The following is a 23,737-nucleotide window of genomic DNA, read 5'->3' as shown; positions in this document are numbered from 1 at the left end:
TGCTCATCTTGCTGGGATCCTGTGATCCCTGCTGACTTCCTGCCCCTGGGGCAGGGGGCTGGACTCGATGATTCTCCAGGGTCTCTTCCAGCCCAAATGTTTATGAAATATATGAAATGCAACTGGAGCCCCACCATGTGGCCAGAGCGAGTCTGGTCTTTGCCTGCCCTGTGTTCAGGATTGGGCCCCTGTGCTGCACTGAATTAGGCCCACCAGCCAGATCTGGCCCACAGAGATACTGGGCACTGCCCATCTGGCTCTTGAGGCAAAAAGGTGGTTGGATACCGCTGCTTTAAATGATTAGATTTCAAGTTGAATATATCTTTATAAAACACTAAAAAGCAGCTAGAGGATTACTTTGGCTAGTTTGTTTTCATTTACTGTGTGGCTAAACCCCTTTGACATAGTGTCTTCTTTCTCAACTGTGACAGTTATGGAATACTTCATCTGTCAGCCTAGCCAAAGAAAACCTTAGCCTGCCCCAAGTCAGAAGTAGCTCAGCCCAAGACAATTGAAGTCTAGTATTAAATTGTTTTTTAATTTATTTTATGGAGGTGTTGAAAGTGGGGAGCTTCTACAATGTACTCCCAAAACACCCCTGTTATCATTTTGCTGTCTCTGGGCTTTTATAGGGTGCAACATCTTTCTTTGTCATTTGGCATCCTGATGGAGTGGCCACAACCCCACATCTGATTATGATTTTTTTCCTGCTGGAGAGGAAGGAGCTTAATCCTAAAATCACAAAGACCTTTTCTTTCTATTTGCTTGACAGGAGCTTTAATCTTCAGGCCTGAAATCTTCAGCCCATGTCTCTCTCAGATGTCTTCCAAGACTCTTCATTAATCAGAGAGAGAAATTACATCCATGTAAGGGTTAGCATCTTTGCACATCTCCAGATGTCATTGCCATTAGCCTGACTTTCATAGAAGACTGACAGTTATTAATATTTATTATTTGTATTGTGAGAGTGCCTAGGGGATCAGGGCACGGTTGTGCCAGAGGTGCACAACAAAGAGCTTGCAATGTACATAAGGATCATAGGCTCTGACAATTCTGTAGAAATCCATCCTTAGGATGGGGGTGGCTGTAAAATGCTCTCTAGCACAGAACAGTTCTTCTGGCTACAAGGCTTAGAAGGCCAGGGAAGATTTCTTGGATCAGAATCCACAAATCCTTTCTGTTGTCGGCAGTCTTTTATAAGAAGCGATGGGGTAATCTCTGATCTTAAAAAAAAAAAAAGGCAACATGTTGTGATTAGGACCTAGATTCTTTGGAAGGCTACTTAGTACCAATATGCTACATAGCTCCTAACTTTGAACTTGCCAGCAGTTCCAATCCAAGAGAATTGTGTGTTGTCACAAAAAATGGGTTAAAATGGGGTCTGAAGCGTGATGGTGGTGTGAAGAGGAAAGAATTTTGAGAAGTTTGGAGTCAGGGTGCAGTCCCCCTAGAATGTACCTAACCACAACAGGTCAATTCAGCCTATAGCTTAGGAGTTGATGCTAAATTCTCTCATAGCCACAGCTGTAACTAGTGCTTTCTATAAACTCTGATTGACTAGGAGACTCCAGCCTGACCACAGTTATCCACATCTTTGTTACCTCTCAGGAGTCCACAGCAGTGTGATATACCTGGGTATAAAGTCTTAAGGGTTTAGAAAACTACAGCTAGTACCAAACACTACAGTGCATTTCTTCAGTAGTACAGATTGTTATTATATAAATAAGTCAAATGTCCTCTGGTCTATACACTGACTTTCCATGGAATCTTGAAATAAGTTCAAAGCCAGATCTCATCACCAAGTGCACTGTGGTTTGGCACATGGCAGGTAAACAGCCATCTAAAATTCAGGAGTGAAGACATTAGTAGCAATGCTCCTCTGACACCGTAGATCTCTTTGAAATAAGGGAAATGGGCAAAACCCATTTCTGTAGTGGACAAAACTTTCTCAGAGATCAGTGTGAGATTGTGACATGAATTCCTCCAGGAACTAAAGACCATCACAAACCTTACCAGCACCACCTTCACTAAGTGATAGACACATTCTTTGATTTTTGCCACCTTTAACATAAATAACATAGCCCCTCTCCCCAAAACAAACAACCCCCCCCCCAAAAAAAAACCCCAAGGCTCCTCAGTATGTGCTCCTTTACTTTTATAAAGAAGGCAAGAGAGCAAATAGCATATGATAGATGTTAATTATGTTGATCATAATTCAGAGTCTACGTAGAAGAGTAAAGAAGGATGTGTGATAAAGGTGAGCTCTGCTTATACCCAATCTTCTCTGCTTTGGTGTGTGGTGGTGTTAGCAAGCCTAATTTGTATAGAAGCTGGGCTATGGCTTTCTACAGCTGTCATACTTATCTACTATATCTGAGGTGCACTTGCACATACCTGAAAATTTGGGACTTAAAATGTAAAACCCAGTGAAGTTTTGATTTGTGTGGAAGAAAGACAGTTTTGTTGTAGCCAGGAATGACCATTTTACAAGGGAGCAGCCTTTGAAAACAGGTAAGCAAAAACCTGTTTGTGTATGCATGCTAGTTTTACACAGTTTTGCAAGAAAGTAAGTTTGTGTCCACCTGTTGTATGGTACATCTAGTTGGGATAGATGAAGATAATTACATGTGCAGTTGTAGTAAAGGCATGTGTTGAAGTTGTGTAAATACACCTAATTGATTGATTTATTTTTGGTGTAGAAGTGAATGGACATCTACCTAATTAAATTCCACAGTATGGTTATTCAGTCTGAAATTCCACTGGGTAATTTCTGTGCTGTGTTCTACCTCTGCCCAAGAGGGGAAAAAACTTATTGCATAAGCATGTAAACTGATGCAGAGATATGGTGGTGATGGGATATTGCCTAGATGGGGTTCAGATTAGTTTCCTTCTAGGTGAAGTTTGTGTAGTAGGACAATCGTTTAAAATTATTGTTATTAAAGTACATTATTCGTGTGGGTTCTTTTCCTATAACATAGGACATTTCAGTATTTGTCTCCATCAGCTTCCTATTTTTAAAAATAAATGTGTGCATTCATCACATAAAATTGGCATAGGCAGCAAGTAATATCGTGGTTTAGAGCTGGCATGCTTCCTGACACATCTGATGCTTTCATTCATTAATGAAGGTTTCTGTCAAATATCACACTTTCAGATATCCATATTTTAGTAAGATGGAATGGCTTGGGATACAAAGCAGCAAAGATCCTAATGTGTTAACATTGGCTCAACCATTTTAATGATGGTCTTTAGGGACCTAGAAGATCGGGTAAAGCACAATTGAGGTGATGTTGCCCAGTCCCTGTCAGTGCTGGAGTGCAGAGCTGAATTCACTGCTAGGCTTTGGACAGATATAACATTTGAAGTGAACATATTTGATGGGTGTAAGTTGTAGCTGTGTTGGTCTAAGGACATAGGCAGACAAGGTTCTTTGGGTAAATCCAATATCTTATTAGACCAGCTCAAATAGTTGGAAAAATTCTTCTTAGCAAACTTTTAGGCACAAATGAAGGGCATTTGTGCCCAAAAGCTTGCTAAGAAGAAGTTTTTCAATTACTTGAGTTAGTCTAATAAAAGATATCAAACATATTTGAAGTACTTCAGCGGGTGAGCAAACAGATGCCCTACGAAGTACTCCAAAAATGCCCCAAGTGCTGCAAAAATAACCCTGGAATAAAAAGCAGCTATATGGAAGCAATGCCAAATGAAGCACTTCTTGTTATGGGGGCTCACTCCCTCTATAGCATGTGACAAGGTGTTGCTCAGTCCTCTAGCATCCCCAGTGCTCTACTTTCTGCTCACAAGGAGAGGGAAGGGAAAGGAGGATAGATGGCCAATGAACAGTCTCCTCTGCCTTCAGTCTCCTGGTTTCAGTAGGAATTACAGGGTTCTCAAGTGCAAATGGAAGGGGGTTCAGCCATTCTAGGCAACCTGTGGACATAGAGAGCAATGCAAGGGATTGTTCTCTTCATCTCTGTGGCTGGAGATAACCATTCCTTGAATGCCTCTCGGCTGCCAGAACTGGGAGACTGCAAGCTGAACACATAGAAGAATTGTCATTGGCTGTCAGCCCTGCTCCTTCCCACCCTATCGGTGGTGGGAGGTGTGGAGCTCCAGGACCAAGGAATCCCCTGTGGCACCCCGGGTTGGAGAGCACTCTGCTGTCTGCTGTTGTGTGGATTTTGAAACGCTTCTGCTGGGGAGCGTGGTGGGAGGTGGAGGGGTCATACAGGGAAGACCTCTACGTCTGTCTGCAGTAGAAATATTTCAAAAGTTGCATCTCGCCAGGACCTTGGTTTCTCTTTTAGTTAGAATGAATGCAAGAGGCAGTTATGTTTTAGACTGTTTATTGCACAACAGAAAAAAGGTAGCCACTTCATCCATTTCATCATGATGTGATAAATGATCTAAAAGGCTTCTTTGCCTTTGAAGACCTTAGCAGCAGGTTTTGACTGTTTTTTTTGTAGGTACTGATGTCCATGATACTTCAGGTGAAGAGTTTTGATGTTCCTTAAGCTGAATCAGCAATTAGTGATTTTACTAACTGATAGAAAAGTAGCCCTGAATTTTTAGACACTGGAGAGTAAAATCAGCTGTCTAGGATTGTGTGAGTCCTTTGTGTTCATTCTTGGAAAGGAGCGACTCTTCTATAGAAGGGATGATTAGGAAGAACCACCCAGAGATGAATTTAGGAGAGCTTTCCTTCCATGCAGACCTCTCCCTTGCAGGAGTGAATTTGGTCCCAGGTTATTTTAGGAGTCATGAGGAGAATGTGGATTATAGTTAAAGGAAAAAAGTTGAGGCATGACTTCTGAAGCCTTTTTACTTTGTTTTAGGCTGGTTCACAGGACACTGTAACAAGAGCAAGTAAATTGTTCCTTTTTTGGTTTTAAAGGATCTGTTGAATGAAGGAGTTGGACCACTTGCTACAAAAACAGTCTTTTAAAAATATTGTTTGTGTGTTTGTTTATGTATAACTGACATTCAGAAACTCTTAAACTAAAAGCATGAGCCTGTTAGCTAGCTATTGTATATACTCATTAACTTCCATGTGTTGGCGTTCCTAGAGGGAGACAGAGAACTACCTTTTATAAGTATTAATTATGCTTATTTTTCAAGCTTGACAGGAAGTTTGCAAAAGTTTTGCACACCAACAGCCATATGACAGAAAAGGTCACAGAACTGGAAACATATTGAATTAAACATATAACCACTAACATGTTACTTTTTCAGGAAGTTCCACAGTGTTTTGTGTCTCACGCAAAGAAAATATGCAAAAACATCTGTAAAAGAGCATGATTTAAATTTTTGTTTAACTGGGTCCAGTAGTTAAGGGCCCATTCAGAATGCCCTGATTACTTCCCTGCTGTCTCATGACTTTGCTTGCATTTCATTGTAGTAAGAATTTCCCGATTCCTGAGAAGATTCCTGATTCCTGAGAAGAGTGGACCAATTTCAAAGGTTTTGCACAAGCATGAGGAAGTCATGTGCTTTAACAAATCTTAGATGAACTGGTAAAGCATCATAATTTATTTGGATTAGATATCTAATGAGAATGGCATTCCTGAGAATTCTTGTATTTGCTTCCATTTGGGTTGAAAATAATAGAAAATGCTGCTGGAAAAGACCTTGAGATGTCATCCAGGCAATCCCCATAAGAAATACTGTAAGCAGAGGTGTAACTAGCAATTTCAGCACCCTAAGCAAAGATGCTGTTGAGTGCCAAAGAGTGGTGGTTTAGAGGGGAGCTGAGCACTGGAGAGAGAGGTGCCCTCTCAAAGGCTAGTAAGGCGGAAGCAGGAAGGAGTAGCAGGGGGCTGTTGGTGTCCTCTCAAAGGCTAGGAACAGTTGTTGCATTTGTTCCAGGACAAGTTGTGCCTGTGTCTGTCCTGGAACAGAAAAGTCCCAGGATTGGCCTATACACCTACTGCCATTCCAATCAGCATTTGGTGAGTGACTGAATATACTGCCACTTTTCTGCCATTGATTCAAGGATGAAATCCTGGGATATTGGTTCAGATGCATTTCCTGAACCTTTTTAGGGTTTGTTCTGGGACAATGATTGCACTTTGTCCCAGGATAAAATGATTCCTCCTTGGATAAGGGCAGCATCTGTTTGTAGCCTAAATCAACATCTGGCATCACTGCCCTGATTAGCCGTACCACTTAGACTCCTGGCTGTTAGAGTGATCCTCTTGAAGTATGTAAGTCTCACAGCCATAAACAGGAAAAGAAATGCTTTGTGAAAATAAATATTTTTTGTTTAAAAAATTATTTTTTTTAAAGCTTAATAATTATCTAGTTTCAGCTAGCACTGGTATTATTCAAACCAACTTGCCTCTCTCTACAATTTTGGGACAAAGCCATTAAATATGCTCTTTTGCTAATTTGTTTAAACAAGAATTCTTCCTAGACAAGTGGAAACTGTCAAATTTAGGTTAAGGGTCCAACTTATTGCTGGGTTTTTTTAATTATTATTTTTTATGATCATAATCTTGCATGAGTTAACACAGGGTTTTTTTAAGGCTAGAAAGAGGAGTTGAGACACCTAAACAACAATATTGTTGATTTATGGAGTGAAAAGTGGACGCTCATCTGACATGATGGTTTGAATATGGTACCTTAAACAGTCCATAAAATGACCTTCATAGTGATTGCTATGGAGATGAATGTTTGGGTCCATATTCTGCCACCATCATCTGCAATGAGTACTGCTTTATTCTGCAAGTAGTCCAACTGATTTTTTTTGTTACCATTTGTGGAGTAAAGTAGTACTGAACCCGAAGTAAGGCTGCAGCATCTCTGACTAATGGCCTATTTTTATTTTAAATCTCTATTAGGAAACCATTTAAACTTAATGCTACACTTTTAAGGTGCTGCAAAGCCTCTTTGTTCCAATAATCCTTATTATCAGGAAATATTAACATCCTTTATGTTCAAATTTATTGTTAGTTTAATAGATTTGAATGCCTAACAGTAGACTTTAATATCCAGCAACAAAAGCCAGATGCACAGTCTGCCTCATAAAGAGATGGCATTAAAACAGAAGGAGTTTGATGGTCTTTCACTAGATAATCTATTGAGTTTGCATTTATTTTCTAAATCATATGCAAAACAAAGTTCTCATTATTTCCTTTTTTAAATTAAAACAGCTGCACTTCATTTTTATGTATTTGATTATTTTTCATATTTGTCCACCTTCTATATTTGCAAATATAGTATGAAAATAAGAAATCTCATTACCTTAATAGCTAGCTATAAAATTATTTTCAGCACTAAGAATTTGTTTATAACATGTTTTATTACTTCATGATATGAATCCAATCTATCTAATAAGTTAGTGTTTGTCTCGAAAGAGAAATTCTTACAGGGTGACAGTAAGCTATGACCAGGATTTACTATGTACCCGCTTACCATTAACAGTTTTAAGAGAGTAGTTGTGTAATAGTTTGGATACTTCTTATAGTAACCCCCCCCCGCCCCCCGAAAAAAAACCGCACTCTTTTTAACTGTGAGAATAGTTATATAAAAATTGTATAACTGAGTTCTGACTGTGGAGGAGACATTTCTGCAATTGGTTTATCAAGGAGTTAAACAGAAGTTAGTCTTCAGGTTTGTTTGGTGCAGATATTTGCACTGTTTTTTCAGTAGGGACCATCACGCACTGCCAAAAACAATGTAATTTGTGTTTTTACAGAATTCTTTTAAAAGAACAAACTGTTATGAAAGGGGGGGGAGGGGAATATCATTGACACAGACATGGTAAATGAGACTAAAATAATTAAAGTGAAATTGCTTTCATTTATAGCTAACAAGTTTAGGCATTTTGCCTGATGAAAGCTATGTGAAAGCCTTTTTGTGAGGACATTATTTTTTTGCATGATGAGTGCCTTAATAGAAGTATCATAGGTTATGGAAAATAGAACAGTAGTACATTAGCTCAAGTTAATTACATTTATTCAGACAAAATAATATTCTGCTAGAGTCTTCTGTAGAAGCAGGAAAAAATTACTAAAACCTTTCGCCAATATTTATCTGTTTCAATTATTTTTGACAGTATATATGCTACGTGCGCTGTAGCTATAGGACCTTTATATCGACAGTTGGTAGCACAAGCCTTTTAAAGCACAAAGGGTAGCAGAACTTAAGCCAATCTGTGATAAAAGAGAAAAAATGAAATCACTATGGAAACTGCAGGAAGAATCTAAAAGCTTTCTTTATAAAGTAAACGTCTGATGTTTGTGACTGCGGGGGCAAAAAATTCATAAATCTGTATGATGCTATCATTTCTGACTTGTTATCACAGCAAATGCCAAGTCTAAGCAGTCTGACCTTAGCTTTATTAAGTGCTTTCTTTTCAGAAATAGTTACTGTTCAACAATAGAAGGGCTGCAGTGCTGCAAGGGGTAAAACTAATTTGTTTAAAATGTGTATTCTTTTAAAATCACACAGACTTCAAAGCTTATAGAGTTAGGAACACTGAGGTATACAGCAACTCAGGGAGCTGAATGCAATTCAGAAAGCTATGTTTCGTCCCATTACATGCCTGTCTTTGATCTCAGATTGAAAATCTCTGACCCTCTCCCTCCAATCCAAAAGCAAATAAATACTAGAGAAAAGAAACCTCTCTCCCTTTAGCGCACAGGGCCTCTAAGACTGAAAAATGAAGGTGACTGCTATTATAAAAGCTCTGATCAACCTGCTTGGTCAACAGACAGCAACAAATACCTGGCTCAGTGAAGGAGTTTAAGAGCATTGCAGAGATCCTCAGATACTACAGAATATTTTGCCTTACATGGGCCACTGTCTTTATTTTAAAGCAACTGAAGAACTAGAGAAGCAGAATAACAATAAATCTTACAAATCCAGAACTCCTCCTGTCGCCAAAACTACCCTGAATTCAAACCAGGATGATGCACTTGGTAAGTATATCTCTACTATTACATTTTGTTGCCTTAAATTTGAGGGTTGCTTTTCTGCCTTATGTATGATGTTTGTTTCTTCCAGCTTCTGGAAGTTTTACTGTAAATATTAGCCTTTCCATTATTGAAAACTACGGTATTTCCTTTTTTTATTGCTGCATTGTATTTAGACAGTGTATAAACATGGCTAGCATGATGTTTCAAGAGACTTAGAAATAATAATGCTTCTAAACTAACTTGATGAACTTAAACAGGCTTGGTGAAAGCATAGTATGTATTCAGGTCTAATATTTATATCTTGGTAAGTTGGTTTTAAATACATTGATGCTGAAAAGGACAAATGCTTCTCAAGCCTTCCAAACAGCATGGTGAGTATTTTAACTTTTGTTGCGTTAAGTTTAAATACAACTTTAAATGCAAAACTTAGTGTGTAGCAGACATTGTTCAAAATGATTTTACAATAAACAATGTGGGCAAGTACAAAAATTTTTTTTCCAGGTATATACAGATTTCAAGGTACACTGGTGAATGGTATTGTAGAATATTATTACAATATTAACAGTAAATCTTTACAGATTAACAACAGAGAAACACTGACAATACAATTTCTTGGAAAAGCAGGTTAATCTTTCAGTAATAAATATAAATCCTAAAAAGGTATAGTTTGACATATTGGCTCCATTGTAGCTTTTTATGCATATAATGAAAACCAATTATCTGTGAAGAAAATTTGACTTTGTGGAATGAAATTAAATTGCTTTTTAAAGACTTCCTTAAACAGCCCTAGCTAGAGCGAAGTCCAATAATGTTTTTAGCTCTGAATTGTAATGACTTTCCTACATTAATAAATCATGTTGCATTCTGACTTTTATCATAAGATTCAGAGGAGGAAAACTGCACACAGCAGCATGAAGCTACAACAGACAGCCCTGTGTTTTCCTCCATCAGGGTACTCTACACATGGCCCTTCAGGAGCAGCAACTTCCACAGAACAGCACTTACACTGGTAAGTCCAACCTTGCTGTGAGTCCATGGCAATATTTAAAGACAACTATTTTATTAATAAATGAATAATCAGATTCTGAATTGTTTAATGCACTCTGACTACTTAAATATACTATCTAAGGATTTAGAAGGAAGTGATATGTTATCCGTTGATGTTTTGCCACATTTGAAATGTTATTGCTAGGAAGATGGCTATTTAGGGTTATTTATTTATTGACTGGCTTGGAAACAGGTACAGGATGGAAGTAAAAAAGTAAATGCATTGAGAAGAAACTGTTTCACTTATCCAGCAACAATGCAAATGTTTCCTTTTTGTAGCAATGCATCATGTTTACAAATTTGGGACACAGTGTTGAATGAGAATTTTTTTAATGCATCTGGAAACAAGTGTAGGGTGCAGTTTCTGCATTTAAAGCATCTTAAACCTTGCAAAAAACCCTTTAATTTTTAAGAGTGGTGTTATACATGGAAACATGTTCTAAAATAACTAGCTTAGAAACAGACGATATCAACCTGAATGATTCTTCCCCAAAGGATCATGTATCCAAAGTATAATTTGTTACAAGAATATGATCTGATGAAATATATCTGTGACACTGGTGTGCTTCATTGTTATGTAGAGGCTTAGTAATAGTCTTGCTGAGTTCTAATCTTAGACATTTGCTTTTGTAAAAAGTCTAGCTGATAATACAGTACCCTAATTATGTTTCTATGAAAACAGTTGAGACAAAAAGGTGACATGTAATCTCCAGCACTATATTTTAGAAAAAGTTATTTAATTAGGAGCGTATCAGAAATGCCTCTCCTGAGAGTCTAATTATACTTTCTTTTTGAATATGTGATTATTTTATAGCTAATGTACAAATGTAATTAAGCATATTTTAATCATAAGTTCTTTCACTAAACAACACATTGTACTCGCCCCGTATCCTGAGGAAAGCAGTCACTCTGGTTCCACTCTAATATTTTTATATCTTTGAAATTTGTCATTTTATTTGAATAGTTTTCTGCAATAGTAAATTTGTGTTGCCAATATTATAAATAAATGTGTATGTTCTGGAAAAAAGCAACTTTAAAAAGAAAGGCAGGCGAAAAGTAAGAACACTGCCTTCAAACAGCCTTTGCAGTAAGAAATCAGAAATCAAAAATATATTAAATCTGAACTATATCTTATAACACTACTACTTATTTTGCAATAGCTATTATTTATTTTTGAAAGTTAGACAGTAGCTATGCTAAGTTGTGAAACTGTTTTGTGTCCTCATAAAATTCATTTTTATACAGCTAGTTTACAAACTGATCCCAAAGGTTAATTAAGGTTATATAACTAAGACTTTACATATTTCTGCATATATAACACAAGCAGTTGATGATGCTCTGTTTTTATTTTATCTGGTATGAATTGTTTCTTAATATGAAGCTATTTACTACAAGATCATTAAAACACTGAATCCGTAATGGGGAAATGAATACCTGATATCAGTGTGTGGCTTTGTTTCTGAACATTTAAAATTATGGAGTAAGCTGAAAGAGAACATTCTTGTAGTGTATCCACAGGTAACATTCTCAGACGTCAGAATATTATATAATATACAGTTAGATGTACTGTTTTCTTCATGCTTTTCTTTGGGGAATACAATACAAATTTTTCACGTGTCCTGTGGATATGTGAGTGTAAATATTCAATGTTGTGTCTAGGGAATTACAGTCATTGCAAACTCCTGCTTTCAACAGTGGAAGTTGTGTACCTAATTCTCAGTGGAAATTACTGAAAGTACACTCCTTAGAAAAAATATAACGCATTAAACAACATTTCTCAGTGTTTGCGCTTCTGAGGAAAAAAGGGTTTTCATTGAAAACTACTATAAAGGATAAAATATTTGGTACCTAGGGACTTTATCTATCTATAGTAAAGCACATGTTATTAGTTGCTTCTGATAGTCTTGGCTATATCAAGGTACAGAAAATCCTTTATAAGAAAATGTCGCCTTCCCCACCTCCCTCATAGCATGAGGCATGTTCTTTCCCTTGTGGACATGGTATAACATCCCTGTGTGTAAAGGGAGTTAAGCATTCCCCAGGAAGTGAGGATTTATCTTTCTAGTCTGTCGTCTTCTAGTGGGTCCAACACTGCAGTTGTTGAAAGTTATTCTTTTCACTTTCTTTTTGCATCTTTAAATTACAGGGGTTATTTGTTTGCTTTTTAATGCTAATGATTCAGTAAAGCCTACTGTTGAGAATCCAAGTATTGGAATATGTACAGCAGATTTGGTTCAGAATTAAGCATTAAAAGTTGATGCATTAGGGTCAAGGGGTGAAATCAAATATGATCATGCTCAGACATTTGTCACAAAATCAACTTTTGGAGTTAGATGATAAGACAGTGTCGATGGTCTTTGTTTTACTGTCTTTACACTAGTGCCACTTGTTCTCTGTAGAAACAAAGAAATTGCCACCTTATGATACATTTCAGCTGCTCTTTAGAATTGCAGCTGTAGGCACAGACTTTGAGCTGGTATAAACTGGCACATCTCCACTGAAGTCTATGGAGCTACACCAATTTACAGTACCTGAGGAGCCACCCCTAGTTTTCCCCAGCTGTTGTTTCTCACCTGTTTGTCTTTTAATAGTAAATGTATGTTTCTTATCAACTGGCACAAGACGGAAATGACATCATATTAAAGATAAACTTGAAATAAAATATTCTTCTCAAGCTGGGGAAGCTATTAGAACTGTTTTTATAAGTTAATGTAGCATGTCCTTCAGAAAATATTGAGAATAATTTATTACATTGCTTCTGTCAATACTTTCTGCAATAACTTACATTCTGAAGAAGTAAAATGAGACATTCAGTTGTACAATGTCAACAGAGCATGCAAATACACAGCCTTGGTTCTTAAAAATCCTGTATTGCAGAGGATTTTCTGCCTGCAGTGTAAGTTCCATTGATTTCCCACAAAAAAGGCATGCCTTCTTTCTTTGTGGATGGGAAGAATTTTTAACAGGCCACTTGACCTCTATCTGTAATGGGAAAGTATATAAAAATCCTCCTTCAGGTAGGAAATATAACTCTATAACTAACACATGACCACTGACTACTTTCCAAAGACATTTCAGAAAGGGTTTACAGCATGCTTTTTAAGTAGCACACATGACCAAACACTGCACTTATTTATGCAACACACAGTAACAGCTCATCTGAACTGATAAGCTCTATGTGTTCAAAATCCATGTTTTTAAAGGCATGTCTCTAATTTGCATTTTTATTAACAGTCTGAGTAAAAAATATTCATCCTGTGTATCATGTTTTATCTTCGTGTGAAAAGTGGTCATTCCCCTTCAGTCTTCACGCTTTAAATTGCTTTTTTTGATGAAAAAATAAGAGGCATTCCCACATTCATATGCATGCCTGTGTTTCAAATAAGATCTAATAGGTTTAAACACAATTTTTTTCTCTTAAGACAAAATACAGACCTGACACGAACCCCTATACTGTTGTATGCATGGTATCTAGAATCACTACTTCTTCATAAACTGTTGCGCTCTCCGCTGTAGGTCTAACAAGGTGCATACATTTCAGAATATTCTTCTCAACTGTGAGCTTCCTTGACTTTGTCTATTCACCTGAACTTTTAACTTATTTTGCACAATGTTACTTTTGCAAAACTTGTTTATGCAAAGTCAAGTGACAGAAATGGAGAGAGATGGGAATGGAAAGCTCTTTGCCTTTTTATATTAAATAATTGTCTAACTGCATAATCTCTCTTGAATACTGTTTTCTTTTAGGAACCCCACATCCACCCCAAATTATATCTAGGACCTGGCTTCCAATGGAAAATCTTGTATATGATATGATAAGCACATGTACCATTGTCATATTCGCAGTAAATAACTTGCCATTTTTTAAAAATCTAGAATATTTGCGTAACATAGCACATGGTGGTAGCTATCCATATCTGTTTTTAGTCTTATATTTTAAATGTTCAAAAAAGCACAGTGTATTGGTAATTTACCTTGTGTAATTTAAATAGTTCATTAGTAATGGAGCCTATTGTGACAACCACCAAATAATGTTAGTCTCAATTAATATTACAACCAAGACAGTACTTTAACATGATACATGATTTGTTTCTACATATAAGGAAATAAGTCCTAGCCGATTCATTTTCCCCTATAGGATATAAGGAGCTCCTTGTATTTTGCCAAAAAATAAAGTGCTAGTAAATAAAGAGTTAAAATGAAGGCAAGCTCACTGGTTTGTTGAGATCTGTCAGAGTCTGAGTGGCTGGCTACATATCTGTCTCAGGAACAATAGCTACCTGTATTCTGCACGGACTGCTGGGCAGGCACTAGCAATCTGGAGAAGGTCTGCCTCTGTTAGAGGTTTTTTTAGTGAGAATCCCTAATGACAGTCCCACTTTTCATTGAGGGTGGGGGGAAAATCCTGTCTGCTGTCTTGATGAAGGACAGAGCTTTGATCATTTTCATTCAGCCTTGACTTGGCCTGAGGTTTAGGTTCCCAGTCTAGAAGTCAGCAGGCTATCTTTTCACACACGCACACACACATGCACACACACACCCCTTTGCTGGTCTATGCAGGCAGATTAGTGTCACAGCTGTAACTGAGGCACAGAGCAATAAACATAGCAGAACCAATCTCCATGGTGGCAAGAGGGGGCACTGGAGGTGACAACAATGGAGAAGGATCTTTCTTCTGACAAGTTTTAGGTAAGAGAGAATATTTATACCCTCACTCAAGTATTTTATATCCTTCTAGATGAGTGAGAAATTGTTAGGTTTAATATGTGCCTTGTTATAAAAATATTTTACTTTACTGCTGTATCCAGACTGTTACCAGCCTGTAAATGTATAATTGCAGTACTTTGTGTTGTTGGAACGATTGCAGAAAATAGGCAAGGTTCCTCATGAAAGTAGTGGCTATTAGAGTTATGCTTTTGCAAATGTCTTCTAATGTTTGTCTTTTTAAAATTCACTGTGAAGCTTTATTTTTAGATGGGGCAAAAATTGTATTTAGCCATAAGAAATACAGAGATGCAAGAAAATGCTGTGTAGTTACCAGTACACATGCAATATTAAAACGGCACTCCCTCAACCCTAATTTGTAATTATTTTTACACTCTTAACTGTACTGGGGTCAGAGAGTTTTAAAAATTAATGAGATTCCCTGCTGAGTTCAAATAGTGTAATCTACATGAGCTGGTGCTGCAGGAGGATGAAATTATTCCAGCATATTTTTAATATAGGTATAACCTTCTTACTTTACAATATTGCTTTTTGAACACTTTCTATTAAGTAGCAGTTTATGCAGTCTGCAAGGAAAAGAGGACAATGATCCATTTTTAATAAGGACAAGTTCAGCAAAAGGAAAATGCATTCTATGCAATGGTATCAATACAAAGCAAACATTTAATAGTTTTAAAAAAATGTATACAGTAAATCAGTTTAGATTGTTGCCTTTCTGGTAAAGATATACAAATATTATAAGTATATAAAAATAAACTATCTTCCCTAAAACAGGAAAGAGAACAGTTTAATGTTGACATGGAATATATAAAATACTAAAGAACATGAGGCTTAAAAAGAATTGTCAGAGTAAGTTAAAATATAAAGGAAAGCAAGTGCTGTATATGAGGGGTGTGTGAAAAACTGGCATTTTGGGGGGTAAAATATTAGCCAGCTAATGTCATCAGCATTTTAGAATGTAATTGCAATGTAGGATTTGTAATTAGTCTTAGAAAAGGGGTGTAGGTGTTGGGAGAGGAAGGGGGGGAGATGTGTTTACTGGCCAATTCCCACCTTGAAATAATGACAAACTTTTGTAATGCAAGATTTAAAGCATTATTTATATTTATTATAATCTACAGTACATTGTTTAAGTAAAGGGAAAATGGAATGCAGTTTGAAACCTGAATATACAGTAATCACTGCTAAAGATGCATTTTATTCAGTCTCCCATTTGCAAGACCCATTCTGAGCTTCCTGTGATATATTGTTATGTAAATATGGTGCAGCAAGGGAAAGCAGCACTATGGAGATTCAATTTACTTTGAAAGTTGTTCATTATAGGAGGGATGAATGTTATTTATTTGATGCGTTTCAAAGGCTAGAAATGACTTTTTCATTGTGAAGTCTATTGTGATGGGTGCAGGGTGATCTAATCTTTTTAATTTTGGCTTTCACACCAGTGGAGATGAAAAGAGATCTGAGCTCATTTGTTGGTTGCTAAGTCTTACTGGAGGCCTAAGTACCATTCTTGGTTGCTATGGCCAATCTGACCTCAATCTATGCAGTTTTAGGGACTTAAGCAATCCTTTTTTTATTTAGGAGCATGTACCTTGATTTATGTCCAAAATTGCTCCTGAATGTCTTTGTCTACAAGTGATAAATGGTGGCGTACAATTCATCAGTTCTTACGAGTAAACACTGCTGTCCCACTAAAAATATGTTTTGTTCTGAGTTAATGGTATGGAACAAGCCAGTCTCCACAAACAGCTATCTTTTATTGTGGAGAGCCACTGAAACTTGGAGCAAAGTGAAGGAAATTGGCATTCATCTTCTCTTACATTAGCATTTCATTTGTGCTATCTGATGATGAGACTGTATGTGGAGTGACAATGAAAGGCTAGCATTCCATTTCCCTACCTGAATATATAATAGATCAATTATGAATGTATTTATTCTGTAGTGATGGTAAAAAGTCACTAGTACTATTTTATAGTGTTTGTTTGCCACTTCATTATCACTAACTGTTAAATATATATGCAGTCAAATAAACTGTGACTAGGTAAAAGAAATGTTGAGTTTCTTAGGCAAGTTTCTTGAATTTGTATAATATCTGATTTTTCTTATTACCAGAAATGTTCTGCTTGTGTGACACTTAATGGGGCTTGTACTTTCATGAATCTTTTCAAGAGATTATCAAGTACAGAGTGTTTTTTAGAAGATTAACAGTAATATTTTCCGTTATATTAAAATTACTAGTTTGATTTGTCATTTGGATTATGCCTGCTAGGTTTATGTGATGATAATTACAGAATAACAGAGGCAAAATAATTTGCTATTTGTAACACACTTCAAGTATAGGGTATTGTTTCATAGCATTTGTCTTTAACAATAAGTTAATTTTTGTACTAAACTGGCTATCACAGATGACCACCATGAGAATTAAACAAGCTATTATATCTGGTAGTTGACATTGTTAAAAAAAAACAAAAACAAAAAACTAAATCTAATCAGTAATTTATACATTTTGAAACTGAAGGTAGGTTTGGAATCAGTCATTCCTCATACCTTACCCCCCCCTTACATACCTTTTATGTAATAGCTTAAAATAAAGCTTTCTAGAGTCATTTACACTCTTCTTTTTAAAAAAAATGTAAAGAAAAATAGGCTGTAGTAATAGAGTTCATTAATGACTAAACAGTCTCCTAAACACAAGCTACTTGTTTTGGGGAGCACTTTTCCCCCTATACTATTTAAGGATTTCAGGTTTTAAAAATTGTTTAATGTCTTAATGTAAGGCAAAAGTAGAGTTTTCCTGTCTTTGCATGCCTTTAAGAGCCAAGACATGTCTTTCATATAGCTGAATTGTTTTCAGTAGCAGGAGAGAATAGGACTTAGTATTTTGAATGAACAAACTGAGTTAGTGCTCAGTTCTCTTAAGGAGCGGTCTTCCTATTAGAATTTACTGCAGTGGCAGAAAGTTTCTCAGTAGACTAGGCAAGTAATTATTGCCACTGGAATCAATTCCCAAAGAAATGGAATTTGCAAGGCGGAGCTTTTCAGCACAATTGCACTGCTTTTCAGCATCAGATTGATAGCAGAATTTGGCCAGACGCTCCTTGAGGCTAGTTTGCAATGGAGCTGCTGCTTTAGGGATTCTAAGAGGAGCAGTGCATTCATAGTTGCTGCTAAAAGAGACCTACCAGGAGACAGAAAAGAAACTGTTTCCTCTTTTTCTAACACTATGCATAACAAATGCATTGTATTTATTGGCTGGTTTTAGTGATAAAAATATTAAAGAAATATTGTATGGTTTGAAAGCATCTTGCTGAATGTTTGAATTGAAATAATAGCAAGAAAAAAAGACTTTAATGACATTTTGGTGCCTTTCATTTAACTGTGTTAAAAGCAAAATGTAGTAACACTGACATCAGTAATATTCTCAGTCTCAAAATGGGGTGGAAATATCAATCTTCCTAGTTTCAAGCTTGATTATGTTCATAGTCGAGTTTTTTTTAGCAATCATAAGCCTTTTCTACACAAACTAAAGCCAGGTGATTACTCTTGTATAAAATTTGTAGTTCACAATATTTAGTGATGAAAACAGTTGTATGGAATAAGTCAGATATGTCTGTGGCTATATCCAACAGAAAAGGTGTATCAGATCGTTGTGAGTAAAGATTACTGATAGGAGTAAGGGTTGTGGGATCAGGGCCTCACAGTATGTCCTTGTTAATGTTCATGTGACTCCTCTGTCTTAATAAATACTAATTGTCCATTGATACCTCTGCTTCAAAGTTTTAGATTTCTATTCAAAAGTGAAAGGTTAGGGTAATTATGGCTTTTTCCTTAACTGGTGCAAGATACAGCAGAATTAATTAATGGGCAGGAGGTGCTCTTTAAATGTTGCGGTTGTCATCCTCCCATTGGAGACTTTGTATAATTTCTGCCACTTGGTTCATCCTCCATGTATCTATAGTGAGAGGTAGAGGTGCCTGGGACTCCCCTGAGCTTATGAATTGGACCTCATTTATTTGTTGTCTGTTTTTTTTATATTTAAAACAATGTATTGACATCTTTCTTGTGAAATACAGTGTAATTAAGAGATGTGTCTAAAAGATGCAGCTAATTATACAAAACTGGAAATAATCCTAAAACCTCTTAAAGTCAGTGCTGCTCTGTTCCTAATCCATTGTTCTTTTTTATCCCTGACCAGATTAACTCGCATTTTAATTATGAAAATCAAAGTGTAGCACTGCAGAGATATGCAAATCATAGATATGTTACTGTTGTCATGCAAGTGTAATCTTTAGCACATCCAGAATATGGACAGTTTTCGTATTCTGGGTGTATCCAATGTGTTGTCTTTGTAAATCTAACTGAATCGGTATCTTTTAAAGAGGAAAATAAGAACATGCAAATTGCACCAAAATCAACAAAAACATTTCCCGTGTGCAACATAGCTCGTATTTATCCTGTGACATACGTGTACAGTAAGGTGACTGTATTTGTATCTTTGTTAGACTGCTACTCAGAAAAACTTACTATTACAGAAAAACAGTTTTAATTTAAAAAAACTAAACTGCTAAAACATACTTTAAAAATGTGAAGTGGTAATTTTTGGATTTAACTTTTAAAATATTATAGTAGGATGTTGTTGATCTTATGTGGTAAAGCGAAGCACAACTCTATAAAAGGGTAGAAAGCAGGTAAAACTAGAACCTCCCTCTATGAATTTCCCACTTAATAGAAATCTGTGAACATACCACATATTAAGTTAGTAATGAAGGTTGTATACTGTCCTTGAATTTTTCTGTACCTGAGTAGCCTCAATACTGGTGTTATGGAACAACAGTTAGTGGTTTAGTGATCTGCTCAGTTACTCTTCTCTTTAAACATATAGGAACATTTTCTTTATCTTACCATATAACTGACCAATAGATTTTCCTTGCCTGTCAATCACCCAAGGTATTTCATTGACAAAAGTCACACGTGCTGTGGAAGCAATAGCCTTGGGAAAACCAGAAGCAATGCAGCTTTGTTGAAGACCTAAGCAGTGAAGCTTGACAAGAGAGTCTTTAAATTTGATTGAGCTTAAACAGAAGTATTTGTGTAAGGGCCTGGATGGCTTGGGTGATTTGACATTTCAGATCTAGAATCTAGAGAAAACTGTTGAAATTGATGCAAGTTTATAATAATTGGAAATGTTTACCACCTGACACTTATTTGGCCAAGTCATGGCCAAGCCAATCTGATGCTTGTCTTTGTCCTTGCCTCTGTTGTAGATCCATCTTCATTTAGAATCACTAGTTGTAGGTTCTTGCTACTCCATAGGCCGTGGAATGAGGTGGGCCATCCAGGCCAATGCCCTAACAATTTCTAGTATGTTAATTGATATAACTCACAAGTGCACAATTGTCATTCCAGTTAAAACTGTATAACTATTTCTTTAACTGCATATCTAGCTAAATCCATGTGCTAAAAGTTGGTCGGGCCATGGCCCGGGTGGCCCACCCTGTTCACAGCCTATGCGCTATTCTTTTAGTTCCTCTCCATCCTCCAGAACAAGACCTAATATGGTAGTTTGGATAAAATAACCTCTTGCCCAGTCACACTATTCCTCTGGTATTTTAAGTCGGATGCAGCCTGTACATGGAATGAGACTGGGATCCTATGAAAAGGAAAACAAAGTGTTGTGATGAACATGCAAGTAAAGACAACTTAATGCAGATACATAATGGAGTTTAATTAAGGTTACATGATCACTGTGCATTCTGGCACATCCTAACTCTTGTATTTTTGACCTGACAACCTTTTTAATTAAGTTCTTTTTGTGTACACAATGTGGCCAAATTACAGTTTCTTTAAGAAATATAGCTTTGAATGCTATAGACTTTTGTGCATATAAAATGTCAACTATAATATTGCCTTTGTGGAATTCATTGTGTTTTTGTTTAGTTTGACTCCAAACCAATATGGACTAATGGCACATAGGTTTTACTTTTAATTAGTGAATTGCTATGCGACTTACCAAGGATTGCCATGCTATTTATTCAAATGCGCTACGTACTCTGAGGTAGTTGTTGTCTGCAAAATAAATGGTTCTGAACTTAAAGAACTAAAAGAAGAAATGAACCATTTGATTTGCAGTCTTTGTGAATTCGTTGATCTGGACTGTTCCCTTGATGCTACTTGAATGCATCCATGTTTCCCTGTGTATCTCATTAGCCTTGAGACCACTGATAATGGGACTCTGCAAACTGAATGGACTTAAGTATATAACTTAAGGCTGAAATGTGTCTGTTGTTTTGCAAAGTCTTGATAAATAGTGTTTTTGCAAGATGAAATTCTCATCCTTATCTAGTATTCAGTTTCTGTTTACACATATACAACCTTCAACCCTTCTTATGGTCCCATGTGTTAACATAATGATCAGTACACCTTCTCACACTTACACATACTGTCTTTGAAAGGGTCTCGTAACCTGATATAGTGTGCTGGGGCAGTTTACCACATTGATACCAGTTTTCCAGTACCTCTTTACATCTTGTGTTTTTTTTTAATTTAGCTGATCAAGGTATTTCCTTCATCATCTTTTGCTCTCTTATCCTATGAGCTGATCTTGCTTCCAAGATCAAGCCAATCTTTATTTTCAGCAGCAGTTGTCATATTCCTCTGAGCCTGAAGCATCAGAAAATGGCAGAAGCATGTTCAATGCTGGTGCCATAGACTTGAATCTAAAAAAATCAATTTGCTCAGTTTTATTCTTGCCTTTTGGCATTTTAAATCCTTAAATTTTATTTCTTAAAAACTACACCATTCTGAGAGCAAAGCATGATCCTTTCTTCACTAATACTATATGTGAGTGAGAGAATCTATGTGCAAAAATTACATGGCCCATCTTTGCAGTACCCAAATGTCCCACAATATTTAAACCTTTTGTCCTACTGTCATCCCTGTGAAATAGGAAGTGGTATTTATTCCCATATTACAAATGGAAAACTGAGGCCCAGACACTAAATGACTTGCCCAGCATCACATAGCAAATCCATAGTAGATTAAGGTTTTGAACCAAGTTTCACACTGGTATCCAAATAGCTGCACCATTCTGCAGCTGGGACTTGTGAAGTGTGGCATGTCAAAGATACCTGTTCACAGAGTAGACTTGATGCAAACAGCAGCAATACGAGTTTTCTTGTCTATCCTCAGCTGTGTGCCCCAAATCTGACTCAGAGGAGCCCCAACTGAAATGACACGATAATTTAAACTCCATATTGCTTGACCTTGAGGCTTCCAAAAATTGTGTCACTCATACCAATTATGGTGCAGACACTTTTTTGCTGCTAGGAACAAAACTTCCCAGCAGAGTATCTTAATTTAACAGAGTATGATAAATTATAAACAGGCATTGAATTGTGACAACTTTCATTCTTAGCTGGTGACTTACTCCATATGGGCACAGCAGTACATTTTCATGTTGTCAGCTTCAGGATTGGTGCACTGGAGATGAAAAGATCAATTTTCTGTCAACTTAGCACCATGCTGTGCCATACCAATAATGCTGTGATTTTGTTTGAAACTGGAAAGGCAGAATATGGCCCTTCTGCTAGAAAGAAAATCCAGACAAAGTTTATCATTCAGCTAAAAACAGAAAAATTATATTGAGCCACTATGGAATAATAAGCTATGCTATTGAAAATTTTGTTGGAAAATAAATTATGCAGGGCTGGGCTAAGCTGTCCCTGTCTAGATTTAGAGTACTGTATAATTCTAGAATCTGGGAGGAGGGATTTTTTATCAAGAAGTGTTTTGGACAAAAATTGTCAGCATAAATAAATGTATACCAACAATGCAGGAAATAATAGTCTCTCCACGATGTAATTTCCATTCTCTCCATTTAGAATATAGGACGTAAGGGTGAAAACTAATATTCTTGTTTTCAAATAATCAATATTCACGTGCATAGAATTCACTTTAAACAATTTTTGTCCCCATATGCCCTTTATACTTAGAAGTACTTTGAATATGAAGAGGCAGTCAAAATTTAACCTACTTTATTTTAGGGATGTAATGCAACTTTTATTGATTCTCTGTTGTTAACTCTGCTGAGTTGTCAGATTGTAAAATGCTTCATTTAAAATTTCTTGGCAATAAATATATTGTGTATAGATCCATTTACACGTGTGTGTATGTCGTCTTTTTTTTAAATAAATCATGTTTGTTTTGCAACCTGTAGTTCCACAAGAATTGGTTTTTAGCATGACTTGTGACATTTCAGGGTCTTCTGAACAGCACATCTCATGTGGAGATTAAGGCTTTAATGCAGAGAAGTTGTCAAATGACAATTATGCTGTTTCTGGCTTTTTACACACATGTTGTTTGCCAGCTATTGCTAATCTGATGGTGGGGCATAACATGTGAAAGGGAGTGGTTTTAGGATGTCTCCACTCATACCTTTTAAAGAGATCCCAGACATTTAGAGGGGAGCAGGAGTTAGCTGCGTTATTCTGAAGTCACTCAGAAGGCTAAGCAGAGTGGCATCTTACAGTTTAATGGGTATAGAAGGGCATAAACTTTCATAGGCAACAGCCTGCTTCATCAGATGCTATGACATTTAGGGCACTGACAGACATGCAGCTTCCCAGTCTAACTCATGGTGCTTCACAGAAAGCACCATGAGTTGGAGAGACTCCTCCCCCCTCCCCCCTTGCCACCCAACAAACATTTGCTGTTGGGTTGGGAAAAGGAGAGGAGAGCTGAGCTTCACCTGGGAGCTGATCTAGCAGAGGAGCTGTTTGCCCGCAGCCGCTCTCCCATAGGCCTGTCTCCCTGCACTCTCCACCAATTCTAGGGCTCTGAAGTGGGGGGGGGGGGCCCAATCCACCCCCTCTGCAGCTCTCTAGTTACTTAAAGTCCTCAGCTTTGGAGTGCATTCATCTGATCCCTCATTTGATGAGGGTTAATTTGTTGCATAATTGGCCACCTTTAAAGCACTCTGCAGCTGTGCACCTGTCATGGCACAACTGCAGAGTACTTTCAGGGGGTCGATCATATGGCAAATGTCACTT

General features: G+C 36.9%; 2 long non-coding RNA genes across 2 annotated transcripts in view; both read left to right on the top strand.

The window, feature by feature from the left end:
• Window positions 1-9,945, top strand: part of LOC109295902 — a 21,296-nt gene extending 11,351 nt beyond the window's left edge. Inside the window, exons 3-4 of the long non-coding RNA XR_002096859.1 lie at window positions 8,820-8,921; window positions 9,800-9,945. This is a non-coding gene — a long non-coding RNA (uncharacterized LOC109295902). The remainder of the gene's footprint in view (window positions 1-8,819; window positions 8,922-9,799) is intronic.
• A 4,570-nt stretch (window positions 9,946-14,515) lies between these two features.
• LOC109295901 overlaps window positions 14,516-23,737 on the top strand; it is a 40,789-nt gene continuing 31,567 nt past the window's right edge. Inside the window, exon 1 of the long non-coding RNA XR_002096858.1 lies at window positions 14,516-14,654. This is a non-coding gene — a long non-coding RNA (uncharacterized LOC109295901). The remainder of the gene's footprint in view (window positions 14,655-23,737) is intronic.

This window comes from Gavialis gangeticus, unplaced genomic scaffold, assembly GCF_001723915.1.
Source record: "Gavialis gangeticus isolate Ggan-Ray unplaced genomic scaffold, GavGan_comp1, whole genome shotgun sequence".
In the NCBI taxonomy this organism is placed as follows: domain Eukaryota; kingdom Metazoa; phylum Chordata; order Crocodylia; family Gavialidae; genus Gavialis; species Gavialis gangeticus.
The sequence above is the reverse complement of the archived record's forward strand: the minus strand, read 5'-3'. Positions and strand labels throughout refer to the sequence as shown.